We start from the raw sequence: 18,989 nt of genomic DNA, 5'->3' as shown, positions 1-18,989 counted from the left end.
GCTCTGCCACCCCTCCCTTGCAGCTGTCCCCCAAACTACACCCCACCACATGCCCCCATCGCCCAAGGCTGGGGAGCTATCCCTGCCTAGCCTGGCTCAAGCCGGCAGTAATAGCCTGCCACCCCCAGGCAGTATGCAATGGCTGCTGTTTTATCCATCTCTGGCCGCAGCTGCCCATCCCTAAGTGGTACCCCAAATACTGTAGCTCCCTCCATTCAACTGCACTCTTCTCCGGGTTGGCCATGAGCCCTGCCTGCCTCAGGGACTCCAGGATCGTAAGCCACCCATAGCATATGCTCTGTCCAGGTGTCGCTATTGATGATGACATCATCCAGGTAGGCAGCAGCATATGGAGCGTGCGGACACAGCACCCGGTCCATGAGGTACTGGGAAGTGGTGGGGCCTCCGTACAAGCTGGAAGTGTGAAAAATTTCTGCAATCTGTACGGAGTGGAGAAGTTTGTTTTTCCTTGGACTTTGCAGACAAGGGAATCTTCCAGTAGCCCTCAGTAGCCCTTGTAGTGAAAAAACAAGCCATGCCTAACCAGTCCAGGAGCTTGTCGATCTGGGTCATGGGATAAACATCAAACTGTGATATCTCATTCACCTAGCAGTAGTTGACACAAAAACGTATAGACCCATTTTTCTTCACCACAAAAACTATGGGGCTACACCATGCACTGTGCGACTTCTATCACTCAGAGCTTTAGCATTCCAGCCAATTCCCTCTAAACAATTTACATTTTATGTACTCATAGAACTCTATGAGCTCTATGAGTTCTATGAGCTTCGTACAGGTTTTCTGTAATTTCTGTGTTTAAAAAAAAAAAAAAGACTTGTGGAGCACTATGCTTTAATTTTCCCTCTGTCAGCAAATCACAAACCAGCACTCTTGAGTTTCATCTTTCAAGTGTGACCATAACAGCTCCAGTATGCATTAAGCTAAAAGATCCCTGGATGAGGATTTGACCCGTGAACAAGGTAACATGTCAATAACATTTGAGGGTCAGAGGTCAAGTGACATAAACCTGTACGTTCCATTATGAAACACATCTCTGAGGTTAACAGTGGGGCTCTGATCCATTTCCTGCCCCAGGCAATCAAAGCGAGGAGGGACGACATCTTCGAGCGGTCAGCTGTGACTCCAGGCTGACCCTGTTCACTGCTTAAACTCAGGTGCTTTTTCACTCTATTTTTGGAGCAGGCTGCTCAATGCATTCCTGATTGATTGTGATTCTGATCAATGGCTGGCAGTGGCTGGACTCCTGTCCCAATTGTGGATCTATAGCAGCTTCCTTCCTAGGGCTGCAGTCTTCTATGCTTTCTTGCCTGTCTGGGACTGAAGAAGGTTTATCAATGAATCTCAGCTCCCACTCCTCTGTCTACACACTCCAGCCACTTCCTGACCCGGTCAATGTCCTGTCTGTCTCCTCGCACTCACACACCTGCACACAAAATAATTACTCTGTGGTTAAAAGTTGCTTTAAGAACCTTCATCACTGCTTTTGAGTAGAGAGAAAAAAATATCTACTCATTGCAGACAGTTTCAAGAGCTTGTCGACTGTTTGAAAATAATATTTCATTATTTAGCAGCTGTAGATATGTTTATTACATATACTTTTATACTTTTTCTTCAGTCCTAAACTGTAAAATTGTTTGAAATTTTTTTGATATTTATTTGTTTATGTTATGCTTTTATTTTTTTCGATAGAAATTGTTTACAAATTATTGTACAAAAGGTATTAATTAACCTATTTTAATGTATCTATTGATTTCAAAAGCTTAAAATAAAGAAATGTTACTTGTGTTATTCAAGGCTTACATGGTGTTAACTAGTATATAAAACTCCAGTTAAACTAATACAACTAAGAAATCATTTAAAAGTCATTCTAAACACCTTTTACTACCTGAAGAGCACATCTGAATTAATTTTTTAGTGCTCAGTATAACTTTTATCTTGTAAATCAAGTTACATCTTATTATATTGTATCTTGAGTAGATAGATAGATAGATAGATAGACAGACAGACAGACAGACAGAAAGATAGATAGATAGAGAGAGAGTGATCTCACAAACTTTTTCTTCTAACTGTAGGGCTACTAAATGGCTGTCAGCGCCCTAACTGGTAATTCTTTTCAGTCATTGGATTAACTCAGTTCAAATAACACTTCAGGATTTTCAGTATTTTGCCATAACAAATACACAGAACTGAAGATCTCCATTGTGAAATGGATGAATGAAGCTACACACAAACACACATTGGCATACACAAACTGGTTTGTTACAAGACTGTAGCGGGTGGGGGCATTTCGTTCACCCTCTGTGAAAGCGCTTTTGACATCCCTGGGATGAGGAAGGACTGTCAAATCTGTCCTAACTGCACCGCAGCTCTTCTCTGTTCCTCAGTAGGATCAGGCCTGGATGAGAGCTGGCTGCAGAGGCCTAAAGCCGGGGGATTCAGGCCACGGCCGGCCAACAGAGCCGGCCATCACTCAAATGGGCAGAGGGACTGAAATTGTTCAAACAGCTTCTGCAGGATCAAGAAAACCACTCTCCTCGGCTTAGAGAGAGGCTGCTCGAGATACAGATTTGAGAGGAGAAGAGAAAAAGACGTCATGTGAGAAAGTCTGAAGTCCACAATCAGGCCTCAGCCTCCAGCTTTGAGCTTTTGTTTGAGGATAAAGACCAAAACAATGTGTTTAGATGAAGATTGTGTTTCTGTGGACAATGTGATGATAAGAACCGAAAACAAAGAGGTGATAAAGTGATGGATAATGTTGGTTTGATATTTATAACAAAGTGCATTGACTAATATTGACCCACTGTCTGTTTTTACCATTCAGTATATGACCACACATGGTCCTCCTCTCACACAGTGTAGGAGCCATGAGAAGCTCTGCTTATTGCTTCAGAGACAATATAACATCTCAGGTATTCTGAGCTTAATTAAGGTCATGCATATCTACAGCATACAGTCAATTTCAACCTGCACATGCAGATGAGAGTAAAGGGGTGAAATATCTGACACCAAGCTTCCATAAAATTGGTGTAAGAACATCCCCTATAAAAAGGTTAACAATGTTGCTTTGAGGCATGGTGGTGACCACAGAAGAAAGTTTTTTTTCCTACAGCAGCTGTTTTGAGGCTCTTACCATTAAATAATTTAGAAAGCTCTATAATTATAATAATTTAGAAAGCAGTTGCTAGTGACTGTGTTTAAAGTTAGGAGTAAGGTGATATTAAAGCCCCCCCCCCCCCCCCCCCCCCCTTATATCAACTTTTCATTCACTCATAAAGATATTTTATCACAGAATAATTGTAAAGCTGGTGGTTTGGAGGTTAGCTCTGTTGCCTCACAACAAGAAGGGGCTGAGTTTGACACCACCATCTGCCCACAACCTTTCTGTGTGGAGCTTGCATGTTTTCCACATGTTTGCATGGGTTTTCTCAGGGTACTCCGATTAGAGTGGTTAGTTTAATTGATGATTTGAAATTTCCCAGAGGTTGTCTGTGTCTGTTTGTTAACCCTGTGACGGACTGGCAACCTAGGATGTACCTGATGCCTGTGGTAGCTGGGGTAGGCTTCATGACCCTGTTCAATTTTATTTGTATAGCGCCAAATCACAACAACCGTTGCCTCAAGGCACTTTATATTGTAAGGTAAAGACCCTAAAATAATTTAAAAAACCAGAGAAAGTCCCAACAATCATATGACTCCCGATGAACAAGCACCTTGGTGACAGTGGGAAGGAAAACTTCCCTTTAAACAGGAAGAAATATTCAGCAGAACCAGGCTCAGAGAAGGGCAGCCATCTGCCATGATCGGTTGGGGGAGAGGACAGGAAGACAGCACAAAGCCACGCTGTGGAAGAGAGACATAAAAAAGTATAGCTATGGTTACACACACATATGATGTCCAACATGAAGCAGAATTATAATTATTTATGCACTCTGAGAGAGAAGTGATCTGTTGGGTGATATGGTGGTATGGGGTCACTAAGATAATTTGGGACCTGGTAAATCAAGACCTTGTGTGTGAGGAGCAGGATTTTAAATTCAGTTCTGGATGTCAATGACAAGAAGCCAGTGTGAGCGAACTATGTTAAGGATAGTCGGAACAGAATGAAATGATGGATGGAATTGTAAAGCCACAATGTATATGAGTGACTTTAATTCAAAAGGTAGCATGAAAATGAAACGTAACCTAAGTTTTAGTTTAATTTCTAAACAAACTGAAGAAGTGAGAGTATTGAAGGTACTGCTTAAGAGATCTAAAAAATATCCTGGTTGTACAAGACAAGCCCTGCAAAGCTGTAGCTAAAACAAGCTATAAGTTAAGTGGGACAAATTTGTGTAATATTTGCTATAATATTCAGCTATACCATTTAAATATTTAGTTTCCCTGTAAAATCATGGCATGAGGACTCCCTTAACTGTACACAATGATGTCAACATCATCGAGCCTTTTGGCGCACGGAACATAAAACTTAAAGGATCCCTACACAAATACATGTGAACAAAATGTTGTTTTGTTTCATATTTCATTGCTGAACTTCAGATGAGAAAACAAGCTAGAAATCCCAGCAGCAGCTTGACCTCTGACCTATTAGTGCTCATGTGGGATGACAGGAGAAGTAAAAGCATAAGGAGGGGAGGAAGGAGGTAGAGGAAGGGGAAGGGTTAGATAGGGAGAGGGAGTTAAATTTTTCAATAGGACTGTCAAGGACATACAGAGGTCCATCTCAGCTCCACTCACCTGAAAAAATATGACTGCAGACCAAAAAGAAGCACATGAGCACATTTGTTCGTCACTTCAGGAGAATATAGAAGGATACAAATCACATAGTGGTACCAGTCTGACTGTTTTCTTTGAAAGGTTAAGAAAAAAAGTAAATGTATTCATTCACTTATTCATGCTCAGAGGAAGGGATCTGAAAAGACATGTGTACACACACACACACACACACACACACACACACACACACACACACCCCTCCACCTCCTCCTTACTCCCTGGGTAACTGTTAACAGTGTTTCACATGTGTGTATGAGCTTGCAGCATAGACAGCAGGGAGAAGCTTTACAGGTCTGCCACTTACAGAGATCATCATGGTGAAAAATTTATATCAGAGACACGTCCAGTATGTGGGTGGTACAGAGAGTGGCATAGGTAGGAGCCAGTAGAAGGGCACTTAAGTTGATGCATGTTGAATGGCTAGAATACATGTGTTATTATAATGGTTTTTATGTCTTTTTACTGCTTCATATTCTTGATACCAAGTCAAATCAGATTTTACATTTTCTGATGATTCCATTTACTGCGGTCTCAACTTGTTACCAACACTGATATTAAAATATAGAAAAATTAATTAATATATAGATATGTATGAAGACATAGGCACACCCACACAAAGACACAGGAAGAAGGCAGAACTGGTATCTGCTCCTTTCTGCTAGGAGGAACAGGATGAACACAAAAGACGCCGCCCTGGTGGAGAAGGTGAGTGCCACATCCAGAGCAGCCACCCAGAACCCTTACAAAAATGACCTCCTGTAGGTCACTAATCAAAATGTCTCTGATCAAACAAATAGAAACAGCCTTCACAAGGGTGGCCTGGGAGCTCTGACGAGCCCTAGCGAGCCCTGGACTCACTGTCCAGCAATGTGGACCCAGATTGGCAATGAACATATAATATCAGAATTGGCAGATTCACAACTGGTGCCAATCGATATATCCAGGGAGGGACACATAGACCTCTACAGGCCTCACAATGGCACCCTGACTGCCGTTAGATATCAGGATGAAATTGTCAGACCCTAAGGTGGTGCTGTGGGTTCTGGGTTCCTTCTGGTGCATTAGTGTATGTAAATGTCTTATTTACTTAATTAATTTTTGGTAAACTGTGAATGAAAAATATGTCTGTGAAGGTTCTCAGGCTTCTTCAGTTCCGAAGAAGCCTCTCGGATGAGAGGTGAAACGTCTTCAAGTAACTTTGTCACGGCTGGCGGGGTGAGCCGTGTGGTGTGGAGGAAACGGAGGACCCAAAATGCAGACAGCCGATATGGTGATATGAGTGAGGGTTTTATTTACAGTTGTACAAATAACAGAACTGAGGGCAGGACAGAACATAAACCTAAACTGGGTGAGCTAAATAGCAAACCGGATCATACAAATGGGGTGGGAGGCAGAGAGACACAGACGAGGAACAGACACCATGAAACACAGACGAGCCGACAACGAACACAGACCGACACCCACTATATATACACACACACACACACACACACAGGGTAATCGGGTAATGGCAGACAGGCGGGGACACAGCTGGAACTAATGGACATAACGAGACACAACCCTACAAAGTAAAACAGGAAACACACAGACTGTTTTACATAACAACACGGGGACATGAACAGAGCACCGAGGGAGACGCAGGTAGGGAAAATAAACACAACCAAACCCCAACCACCAATACAAAACAGAATAAACTAGAAAATACTAATAACAAAACTTAAAGCGCTGGGTCACCGACCCAGGACCGTGACAGTACCCCCCCTCCAAGGGCTGGCTCCAGACAGCCCAAAACAAAAACAGACAACCAACCCAGGGCGGGCGGCGGGGGGCCCAGGACGGAGGGACCACAACCAAACAAAAAACAAGCTCCAGTGGGCCAAACAGATTGTCCAAAACACCACACAGACTGGAGTTCCCAAACAGGGTCCCAAAACATAGTTCAGGAGGCCGGCCATGCACACGGCAGCGGCGACGACGGGGAAACAGTTCAGGAGGCCGACCGTGCGGACGGCAACGGCGGCGACGACACAAGTCCGGAGGCCGGCCGCGCGGAAGGTAGCGGCGGCCTGTGGGAGGTCGTCCATATCGATGATGACGCCCAACAAGCGGCCTGGCAGATGACCGCCGATGTCGAGGCGGCAGTTTGGGACCTGAAGGTGGCGTGGCCCCTGCAGCACCAGACGAGGCGGAAGCTGAGGCTGGACCAGACGAGGCGGAAGCTGAGGCTGGACCAGACGAGGCGGAAGCTGAGGCTGGACCAGACGAGGCGGAAGCTGAGGCTGGACCAGACGAGGCGGATGCAGAGGCTGGACCAGGCGAAGCTGATGCAGAGGCTGGACCAGGCGAAGCTGATGCAGAGGCTGGACCAGGCGAAGCTGATGCAGAGGCTGGACCAGGCGAAGCTGATGCAGAGGCTGGACCAGGCGACGATGAAGCCGAAGCTGGACCAGGCGACGATGAAGCCGGAGCTGGACCAGGCGACGGCGTGGGTGAAGCTGAGACTGCAGCTGGCGAGGATGAAGCCACGGAGGCTGCAGCCGGCGAGGATGAAGCCACGGAGGCTGCAGCCGGCGAGGATGAAGCCACGGAGGCTGCAGCCGGCGAGGATGAAGCCACGGAGGCTGCAGCCGGCGAGGATGAAGCCGCTGCTGCTGCTGCCGGCGGTGTGGATGAAGCGGCAGCCGGCGAGGATGAAGCCGCTGCTGCTGCTGCCGGCGGTGTGGATGAAGCGGCAGCCGGCGAGGATGAAGCCGCTGCTGCTGCAGCTGGCGAGGATGAAGACACGGCTGCTGCAGCTGGCGAGGATGAAGACACGGAGGCTGCAGCCGGCGAGGATGAAGCCGCTGCTGCTGCTGCCGGCGGTGTGGATGAAGCGGCAGCCGGCGAGGATGAAGCCGCTGCTGCTGCTGCCGGCGGTGTGGATGAAGCGGCAGCCGGCGAGGATGAAGCTGCTGCTGCTGCTGCCGGCGGTGTGGATGAAGCTGCTGTTGCTGCCGGCGGCGTGGATGGAGCGGCAGCCGGCGAGGACGTTGAGGCTGCAGCTGGCGGCTGGACGGGCTCCTCGGGCCCTCCAGCTGACGAGGCAGAAGACTGGACGGGCTCCCCTGAACCTCCAGCTGACGAGTCTTGGGGCTGGACGGGCTCCTCGGGCCCTCCAGCGGACGGGTCTTGGGGCTGGACGGGCTCCTCGGGCCCTCCAGCGGACGGGACAGGAGGCTGGACGGGCTCCTCGGGCCCTCCAGCGGACGGGTCTTGGGGCTGGACGGGCTCCTCGGGCCCTCCAGCGGACGGGTCTTGGGGCTGGACGGGCTCCTCGGGCCCTCCAGCGGACGGGTCTTGGGGCTGGACGGGCTCCTCGGGCCCTCCAGCGGACGGGACAGGAGGCTGGACGGGCTCCTCGGGCCCTCCAGCGGACGGGACAGGAGGCTGGACGGGCTCCTCGGGCCCTCCAGCGAGAACAGTCTCAGGACCAGCGGGCACAGGGGCCCCTGGCGGGCGCAGAACAGAACCAGCAGGCGCGGGGACCTCTGGCGGGCGCAGAACAGAACCAGCAGGCGCGGGGACCTCTGGCGGGCGCAGAACAGAACCAGCAGGCGCACGGGCCGCTGGCAAACACAAGGCTGACTGCAGCTGCACCGAGCATTGACTCAGCTCAGGCAGCGACAGCCGGGTGCAGTCCTCAGCTGGCTTCTTTACCTCCAGGGGTCCAGAGTCTGCTGGGGGCTGAAACCCAGCCTCTGGGGAGGCCCTGGAGTGCATCTCAGTCTCACAACTGGCCAGCTCTTGAGGAACGTTTGCAGGATTGTGTGGTTTGTCTCTCTGCAAAAAATACTTAGAAAAAGAGTCCAAAACGGGGGGCACAGACGCAGCCTCCCGTACAGAGGGAGTCGGTGAAGATGGCATAGATGACTGGGCTAGTGGGGATACCAGGGGCCGAGCTGAATGCTGCTGTGCAGCTAAACGAGCTTGCGGCTGTGCAGCTAAACGAGCTTGCGGCTGTGCAGCTAAACAAGCTTGCGGCTGTGCAGCTAAACGAGCTTGCGGCTGTGCAGCAGGCTCAAAAAACACAGCCCCGGTATAAACCGTCACAAGTTCTGGTGAAACAGAAAGAGTGTCTTGTCCACTCACCACAGCCGGCCGCTCAGAAATCCCCAGGTCCGACTGTGGCGAGGAGCGTCGGCAGCGTGAGCGCCGTTTCCCCCTTGAAGGCTGGGTTGACGGGCCGGGCAGAACATCCTCTGTCGGAAGTGAAGCATGAGTTGCAGGGTGGGTGGTAGCAGCCGGGGGGTGAAGACGGAGCTCGTTCAGAATGAAATTCTGTGCGAGCGGGTGAAGTGAGTCCAGTAGCCAGGAGTGAGCAAAGATTAAGTGCTGTAGCCTGGCTTCTACAGCGCGGTGAAATTCCTCCCCCTCATGTTCCAGCCACAGGTTAACTAACCTTGAAACGGAGTCAATCACCCCCTCCCGAAACTCCTGGGAAGGTGCGGATGCTGCTGGGTCCATGTTTGGTCGGCTCGTACTGTCACGGCTGGCGGGGTGAGCCGTGTGGTGTGGAGGAAACGGAGGACCCAAAATGCAGACAGCCGATATGGTGATATGAGTGAGGGTTTTATTTACAGTTGTACAAATAACAGAACTGAGGGCAGGACAGAACATAAACCTAAACTGGGTGAGCTAAATAACAAACCGGATCATACAAATGGGGTGGGAGGCAGAGAGACACAGACGAGGAACAGACACCATGAAACACAGACGAGCCGACAACGAACACAGACCGACACCCACTATATATACACACACACACACACACACAGGGTAATCGGGTAATGGCAGACAGGCGGGGACACAGCTGGAACTAATGGACATAACGAGACACAACCCTACAAAGTAAAACAGGAAACACACAGACTGTTTTACATAACAACACGGGGACATGAACAGAGCACCGAGGGAGACGCAGGTAGGGAAAATAAACACAACCAAACCCCAACCACCAATACAAAACAGAATAAACTAGAAAATACTAATAACAAAACTTAAAGCGCTGGGTCACCGACCCAGGACCGTGACAAACTTAAAGAAGTCCAGACGCTTTTCTTTGCAAGCTCCTTTGACTGTGAATGAAAAACAAAATAAAATAATATGTGAAAAAAGCCAAACTGCAACATACCATCCCAACAGAATGTGAACCATTGCCTCTTAGCTGATAATACTTATATGACTATCACCCCTCCAACCACTTAACCCCAAATTTAGATGTCTAAGTTTTGTATCACTCCCAGTGCATCAGGCCACTGATGCCAGAGGACATCCATCATCAGTCAGTCTATAGAGCCAGTATTTATGTTCAATAACTATTTAATAAAATTGTTAACAAGGATATTTTCAACAAATTATAGTTAGATTATTCAAACTAATGACAAAGTAACGTAAAATGTTAATAATGATTAGTAAACATTGTATTATCATGTCAGTGTTGGTTAAGAGTGAAATTATTATTTATTCAAGTTCAGTTAAGTGTAAATTTACATGTTAAGTGCCATAATATATCCATTTATTCATCAGTTTACAACTTCTATCTTTTCATCATATCTGTCCGTTATGTCAATACACTGACTTGTTGATTCTTCACCTTGAGCTGGATGTTGCTCCACCCATCAGCATCTACATAATAACTTCCATGTGCTGCGTGACACAATGAAAGAATGTAAAACAAGCTTTTCAGGGAGGCCAAGTGAGAGCACAACATTTCCCCAAATGCAGCCCCGTCAGATTAGATTAGGATTAGACTGAAGCAAACAGGATGTCATTCTGTGTTAATCTCCCTAAACTCAGTTTAGCTCTCCCACAGCTGACAGCTGAGGCCCATTTGGTCTGAGAGGCGGCCAGTCGCTCCTGCCATTATCAAGCTCGCCTCTCCAGCCACACACACATGCACACAGAAGCACACACACACGAACACACACAGTTTACAGAATCGAGAAGGCCTGGAAGGAACATACCAAAGCTGGCAGCCACCTGAGAGAGTTGATCCACACAAGTGCCTCAGTCAGCAACTTCCTCAGAGCTTTTTAGCCACTTTCCTCTTCTAATACAGCTCCTCGTCACGGGTTCACAGTGTTCCACTCCACACACGTTTTGGGTTTGACATCCTCGAGCTGTAAGGAAAAGTTACACAAGTCTTTCCAGGTGTGAGAAGATGATGGGGAGGGAGGAAAGCAGACTCATTTCTACCAGCCTTCTCACTTCCATATCTCTTCATCCCCTCTTTTTTGTGCTTTTTTCATCCATTCCCTCCATGTAGGGTGCATCAGCACCCAATGACAGGGAGCTCTGGGCTGATTGACAAGTGGCTCATCAGAAGGGACATGTTCAGCCTATTGAGATCTACTTATTATCAATAATTCACAGACAAACCCCTCTGCCACTTTCTCCCTTTTATTCCTCCAACAACATTGCAGGTAGAGGCTGAAAATGTTCCTGGGTGGCTCTTTGGCTTGTCTGCACACAAACACACATTAGTAGCATGCTGTTTTAGACCTCAATACCAGACATACAAATAGCCTGAGCACTAAACAGGAAGTCCTTTTAATACTAGCTTTAGTCTACTTATTTTCCAGACACTCACACTACCTGTAAAATCTAAAGAGCACCAGAGCATCATATGAGGTTCTGTTTAGCTGTCCCCCAATCCATTGTTTAGTTTGGATATCAAAGCTCTGATTGAAAAAGCTGATTGAGGTATTAGCAACACTGGTTTGATCTGGGAAAGATCTATTCTATTCCTATGTTGTTCTATGTTTATTATGTTATGTTTCCGCAGCAGAGCAATAGTTGCTAGTGGAAGATGTAACATAGCATGGAGGAATTCTGTCAAAGGAGTTTGGAGATATTTCACAGCAGTTCTGTCATGTTTCACTGTGTGGGAGACCCAATCGCATGACTCTAGACAGAGGAATATACTCAAAACTGCAGCTTTTATTGCTAGAAAAAAATAACATTAAATACAAAACTAAACTAGAAACAGGAAACAAGAAACTTCAACTAGAAAACAAAGAAACTCTAAATTTGGCTATTGCTGGAAAGACGGAGGGAAACACACAGCATAATGAGGGTATGACGCAACAAAGAGCAAAGGAAAACACAAAAGAATATAGAAGAATAACGAGGGAATGGGACACAGGAGGAGAGCACAGCTGGGAGTAATCAAACCCAACAGGACAAAGGAAGCAAATCAGAATACAATGGCTCTATCCCAATTCAGGGTCTGTAGCCTTAAAGGTCGCATTTTAAGGCCGATTACGTCACAGCGACGCGACGAAGGCTGTCCATATTCGAAGGCTGCTTGAAATGCGGCCCTCAAATGTGTCCTTCAGTCCCTGAATTTTAAGGGTGTGGGGTTAATCTTACAGAGAATGTGATGATTTTATGGATAATTAAAGTCAGTCATATATCCACAAACACAACAAGCTGAAAGTCAGTGATGCTGCTCGGTTTGCAGTCCTGGATATCACAACACAAGCAGGATTCACTGCACTGTTAATGTTAGCTATGTTATATTGCTGCCTCTGTTCGGTGGTGTCGAGCCAAACGGACTTTAACATGTGTTTGAACAAGCTGACGGTTCACTCGTTAAGCTGAAAGAAAGATGCTTTAATCACAGCAGTCACACATGTGTCCACTGTACTATCTGGGAACTCTTCTTGTTTAGCACTCGTAATAACACTGTTAGCACTGTTTGTTTACTTTCTGCCCAGTTTGACCCATTTAGCAGAAGTCAGCCTGTTTGACCCTCTCAGGCTCTTTAAATTAAAATTAAAAAATTAAAACTTTTTGTTGCTAATGCACAACTAAGTCCTGCAGTGGTACTTCTGAGTAAAAAAACTCATAAAATATGTATGTGGGGTAATCAGGTTGTTAGTTTTTAACTGTTACAAATCGGCAACGCCTGCCTTGAGAGGGTTAAGGCTCTGATATCTATCCTGTATGACTTAAAGCAGTTATGACATGGTGTGATTTTCTCACCCAATAAAAGAATATTTAATATATGAGTCTACTCTTCATTCTATCAGACACAGTTATCACAGCTCGTACATTTGTTTTTTCCACATATGTAAGCATTGAGCCAAATTTAGTAATGCCAACATATTAAAAGAACAATATTTGTCTCTTATATATAATACATCTATATATACACTGTCAAAGATACTTGTCTTTGAGTGAAGATTTAAGGTGGTAGGACATATAAATAAATGCAACTTGAATCGTTACTGAAGCTCAGTGTTTGGCACAGAGTTCATGTTGACTGCTGTAATAGCTAATAATGATTAATATAATAACTATAATATTGGCCATATTATATTTACATTACCAAAGTGAGATGACTTTAGTCTCATGAACAACATTAGCTAATTGTTATTTACTAGCTAATCTTAAAATGACTGTTCAGTACAGAAATGAAGCCCAACAATCATGTTTTACTGTCCTGTGGCCTCAGCCTCAGGTAGTCAACTAATCACACAAAGCTCATGTAGAAACAAATGAACAAAATGTGTTCTCCTTCATTTCTGTCAAACAAAGCTGTATGAAACGTTTCCAGCTGTTAGTATCATGGTTGCTAGGCAACCTGGGCAGATGGCTAGACCGTCCCATTTCACAAGCCTCTCACTTCCGGCCTTAGCGGTCTTTGAGTACGCGGTCAAAGTAAAACAGGAAGTCTGAAACCAAAATGATTGGTTTGGTGTTCAGTTAAATTCAATTCAGTTTTATTTATAAAGCACCAAATCACTACAACAGTTGCTTCAAAGTGCTTAATCTTGTAAGATAAAGAACCTACAATAATACAGAGAAACCCCAGTAATCAACCCCCTATGAGTAAGCACTAAGTAAGTAAGTGGGAAGGAAAACCTCCCTTTTAACAGGAGGAAACCTCCAACAGAACCAAGCTAAGGGAGGGGCTGCCATCTGCCATGACTGGTTCCCAGATAGGCCTTTTGAAAGTATTGCCATTAAGGATGATGGGACAAAAGAGGTAAGGGTAATAGCAGCTTAGGTTGTAAAGCTTGTACTCTTAAGGTTAGCTGATCAGCTTGTGGTGGAAATTAATCTATTACCTTTGAATGTCCTGGTTTCAAAATTTGTTACATATATTGTTTCTTTTATTTTTTTCATTTTATTTTCTACCATTGATTTTATTTTTTCATCTGCCAATTTTCTGTGACATTTTTAAAAAAAAACTCTATAACACTCCTCTAGTTGCTCTTGCCCTATATCTAGTGTCTAGTGTGTTTTATCATCTATGATATCTTTCTTGCTTTGGGATTTTTTGACTTGTGGCTGTCACACTGCCTGGGCTGTTGCTCGGGAAGTTGATCAGGTCATTTTCTACTCGGCAATTTGATCATTCCCTAGCTGCTCCCAGTCTCATGCAAAATACCCTTGGATAAGATACTAACTTTGTCCATTGGCCTATGAATCTGTGTGAATGTTAGATAGAAAGCATATGTTTAAAAAAAAGTGCTTGGATGCTCAGGTCATGGTAAATGGGCCGGTTCTCATATAGCACTCTTCTACTCTACCTAACATCTGGATCATCGTGTTTCCAAAACCTTTGCAGGAGGAGTCAGGTCATGTATTAGCCAAAAGCTATCTTGGGAATCACAGAATTTTCCTACAGACTTGTATTTAGGATTCTTCAAGTGGCTCTCCCATCTAATGTCCAATAAAGCCTCCATTGATGAAAAAAACTGAGTGGAATAATATGAAGACTTGACATACCTCAGCATGAGGGAAAAAACACTTCAGCATGTTTTATCTTGTTTGGAGTACACTACACAACATCTTTTTCTTCCACTCTCATAATACAAGTAGATGAAAACATAAACATATCCTTTAGCAATTTAACTGGATATCCAGTATAATATTTGTGCTAGACTGAATGACTTACAGTAATACAGTGTGTAGCAGTAGCTGCAAGGTTGTGTTTGGCCCTTTTTCAAAATATTACCACAGTCTGACATTTGAAAGAATCACTTAAAACTTTCCAGTCTCTCTCACGCTTCTTACTTCTTTACTGGGCTAATAAAAAGATTTCCTGCTCTGAGCAGATTGGAGAGCAACCCTTGTTTCTTCTCACTCTTCTATTCAACACTTCTTGTTTTTGGAGGTGAGCTAAATGTCTTCTCCTCCTGTCTTCATTTCCTACCACTTAGCTTCCTATTAACCCTCCGAAACCCACCCAAGTCCACCCAAATCCGGACTCAGGAGGAGACAGGCGAAAAATGAATATGGGGGCTGAGGAGGGTCAGCTGAAAGGCATGATGGGACTTATCATGGAGCACATATGGGAATTGTTGGGGATTTGAGTGGGAGCATAGCGGACACAGGAATGGATCAGCCTGTGACATCATTAACCAGAGGGAGCTTCCATCCGCTTGGATTTCTGGGATTTCTGTAAGCCAGACAGTGAAGGGCTGGGGGAGGCCAATTGGTCGAGGGGGGAGTGGTTCTGTGGGATTGAGAGATCCGAGAATGTGGTTGACTGAAAAGCTGATATTGTGGTTGATTTTGAAAATTAAAAATGAAACTGGGAGATGGAAGTGGAAGACCACAGAAGGAGAGATTGAGGGATTTTTATTTCGGACCTCTGTATTTCTTCTTTGCGCCTGTTTTCTTTTTCTTCCAAAAACCTGGCTTTAAATCCTCAAAACACACACATAAACACAGATCAAGCCTCTCTCGTGTGGCTGCACACTACAAACACAGTTTGTGAGTGTCAGTGGACAAGTTTGTCTCCATCAGCAAGTCTGGTTACTTGATGGTTGGACTTTGTCGAGGTGTTGTTTTTTCTCCCTTCGTTAGACTCTGCGTTAATTACTAATCTCACGGTCCAGCGCAGGACACTTGTGCTAACGTTAACTCTCTCACACTAATGAGGGGGAAACCAGACAAACAGAGGGGATTTACAGCACAACGCATGCACAATATTTCACTGTCACACACAAACAGACACACAAGTGCTCAAGAAAGGAGACAGAACCTTCCAGAGAAGCCACTGTAGTTGAGTGCATCAGACAAACGTTATTTTTTTTTAACCACCAAAATAAATGAAGAGTGTGCAAAAGCAAAACTAGCTCTATATCTTTCACATTTTTTTCAGAAGTTGTCTTAAAATAAAGGTTATCAGGCTTCTTTTTTTCAGAATGCACTTGATCAAAGAAACCAGATCTTCACATATATTTGCTATTTGTGCATACATGAATAAAGCAGCAGCATGCTTAAACAAGAACCCAGGAGAACATCCACTCCATACCAGATGCAGTAGGATAACACCCCCCGGATTCAGGGTAAAGTGTGAAATGCAATTCACTTTTTTCTTTCAGTAAAAGAGAGCTTAGAATAATACATTTCAGCTAGAAGAACATTTCTGTCATGCACCAAATGTGCTTTTGAATGTCCTCTCAGGGTATTGTTAACTTGGCAACCAGGAAAACTGAGCTTTGAAAAAAGCAGCAGTTTCTTTATTTTAACCCAAGCCATGCTTCTTGAAGTATTCCTTCTACCAGCCAACTATGTCCTCAGTTAAGGTCGGTAGAGCACTGTCCCTACTGTATATAATATACATGCAAAAGTGGTGCCCCCCAGGATCTTATCCCTGCTTTTTGCAGATGATGGTTTTGTTGGCTTCATCAAACAATGACCTCAAGCTCACACTAGGGTAGTTGTTATAAGACAACTAGTGTGACAGCTGCTTCAAACTTGGGCACCAAGTTTAAAGCAGCTGGGATGAGAATGTGCACATCAAAGTCCAAGGCCATGTTTCTCAGTTGGAAAAGGGTGGAGTGGCCACTCAGGGTCAGGAATGAGTTACCCCACCAAGTGGAGTAGTTTAAGTATCTTAGTGTCTTGTTCATGAGTGAGGGGGGAGAGCAGTTCAAGAGACTGAAAGACAGATTGGATTAGAGATCAGTTGAAGCGCTCAGCCATTCAGAAGGGGAACAAAGTAGAGCCACTGCCCCTCCATCTTGAAAAGAACGAGCTGAGGTGGTTCAGGCATCTCCACTTTCCGGAACAGTCCAATGTCTGGACTTTCCTGGCCAGACATTTAGTCTGGGCGTTAGAAGCCAATTTTTCTGTTCCTCTATCTTTTACCTCACCATTTATAGAATGCCCAACAACCATACCCCATTCAAGCCTCCCAGTACTTCAGTATTGTTGGAGCCATCCTGCACAATGGGAGTTCCTCTGTGTGACCCATAATATGTCTCGCTGTTCACCACCTGTGTCAACTTTCTGACAGTGCCTGTTTTTTTTCCTACTTGGGTATGATGACACCAGCCATCACTCTGATAAGTATGATAACACTAAGCCCCATTCTGCCATTCAACCCCAAGCCTTCCCCAGAGACTGCTATCCTAGTGATTGCACTTCTTGCCCCTGAAGCTATGTTTTCTGATATTTGGATTGTTAACCTAGAAATTGCTTCCTCTGGCCAGTTCTAAGTCTCAGTAGAGACTGTGTGTTTTGTGTCTGCTAATCCAGAGTATTCTGAGCCCAAGATGACCCAGCAAGCAAGTCCAGTTTATCCTGTGCAGCTCGACCCAAAGCCTGAGGAGCCACCAACAGATGCACAACTCCAGCTGCCTGTACATGTGGCTCCCACCTCACCTGCACCCAAGCCTAAACCTATGGCTCTCATGTCACCTGTGCCCCTGTATGTACTTGAGGGTCCCAACACACATGAGTTCAAGTTTGAACCTGAGGGTCATGACCAGACATTACCAGACATCCTCTAGAGGGGAAAAGTCATCTTGCCTTAACTGGCATCAAGGTTGACGCCAGACTTTGATGTCCTTTGTCTTTACTCCATCTCCCAGCTTCTACTCATATCCACCTCTGGGTCAACCTAGAGAACTGTTCTTGATCCCTGAGCTGTTATCCTTTTTTAACTCTTCTGTTCAGTACACTTTTTTTGGTCTGTTTTTACCTATGAGTGATTAAACCTTTCACTATAAACAAACAGAAAATGGATGCTGTCACTGACTGTGGTTAGAAAGCAGGAACAATGCAGACTCTGTGATGGATGGCTTTTATAATCCACTTCAACTTACAGTTAATTGCTTTGAAACAGGACTTAATAAACGGCAGCCTACATGAACATAGACTGTTTGGAACTGGGCAATAGTGTTGTCTCAAATTCTGGAGGGCATGACCTACATGGACTCTTGCTGAGGAAATGAATCATAAAGCATCAGTGTTTTATTCTCCAGTCAGAAGAATTTTATTCCATATCAAATGAAGGTTTAAAACCCCCCAAAAATATAAACATTTTCAATTTCTGAATAGGTGTATCTATACAATATAGAAAACACCCAGTGTCTTGAAAACATTTGTGAAGTTGAAAACATCCATTTTTGAAAAAAATGTTGTCTTGGAGATTTTTTTTTTAAAAAAGTACATAATAATACATAATAAAAGTAACTTCTTTTAAAAAAAATTTACTCATGTTTTTAAAATATTTAATAATTTAAAATATTCTACCAAATCCATACAATACAACGCCTAACTTTGCAAAAGCCTAACTTTCAAAACATATCTTAACTACCTATAATGTCCTCTATTTCCCCATTGTACCCTTTTCTCAAGGTGTAAAACTGGTCCTCACAAAAACAGACCTATAAAAAACACAGACCCACAAAAACAACATCTTCTGTCCTTCCTCAGTTTTTTGTCCCCTGAGGGACGCCACAATTAATGACCCTTCTGATGACCGCATCAGAGCTGCTGGGGCAGGTGGTGTCCTGTGAGAATGTATATCAAGACTCTGTGTGTGTGTGTGTGTGCGTGCGTGCGTGTGTGTGTGTGTGTGTGTGTGTGTGTGTGTGTGTGTGCGTGCATGCGTGCATGCGTGCGTGCGTGCGTGTGTGTGTGTGTGATCAGGACAGTGCACATGGAAGAGCTGAGGGAGGCACCTCTGGGCCTAGGTGATGTCACAGTGTGCTGTCACTGGCTGCATGTGTGTTAGCTGACTCTCATGTGTCTTATGCACACATTACTTGCTGGTTACTCTGCGCCAGGTGACGAGTGTGTGTCGACAGACCGAATGTGTGTTTTTGCTGAGCATGTGCGGACGTACGTGTGTGTCGGAGGCAGACGCAGCAATTTAAAGCTCGTGCTTCAGCACAAAGGGAGCTGTG

The 18,989-nt window shown here is 45.1% G+C and overlaps 1 pseudogene; it reads right to left on the bottom strand.

Moving 5' to 3' along the window:
* Positions 1-215: 215 nt before the first annotated feature.
* LOC148097950 (uncharacterized) lies at positions 216-9,297 on the bottom strand (annotated as a pseudogene).
* Positions 9,298-18,989: the final 9,692 nt, after the last annotated feature.

This window comes from Neolamprologus brichardi, chromosome 17, assembly GCF_056152115.1.
Source record: "Neolamprologus brichardi isolate AB-2024 chromosome 17, ASM5615211v1, whole genome shotgun sequence".
Lineage (NCBI taxonomy): Eukaryota > Metazoa > Chordata > Actinopteri > Cichliformes > Cichlidae > Neolamprologus > Neolamprologus brichardi.
The sequence above is the reverse complement of the archived record's forward strand: the minus strand, read 5'-3'. Positions and strand labels throughout refer to the sequence as shown.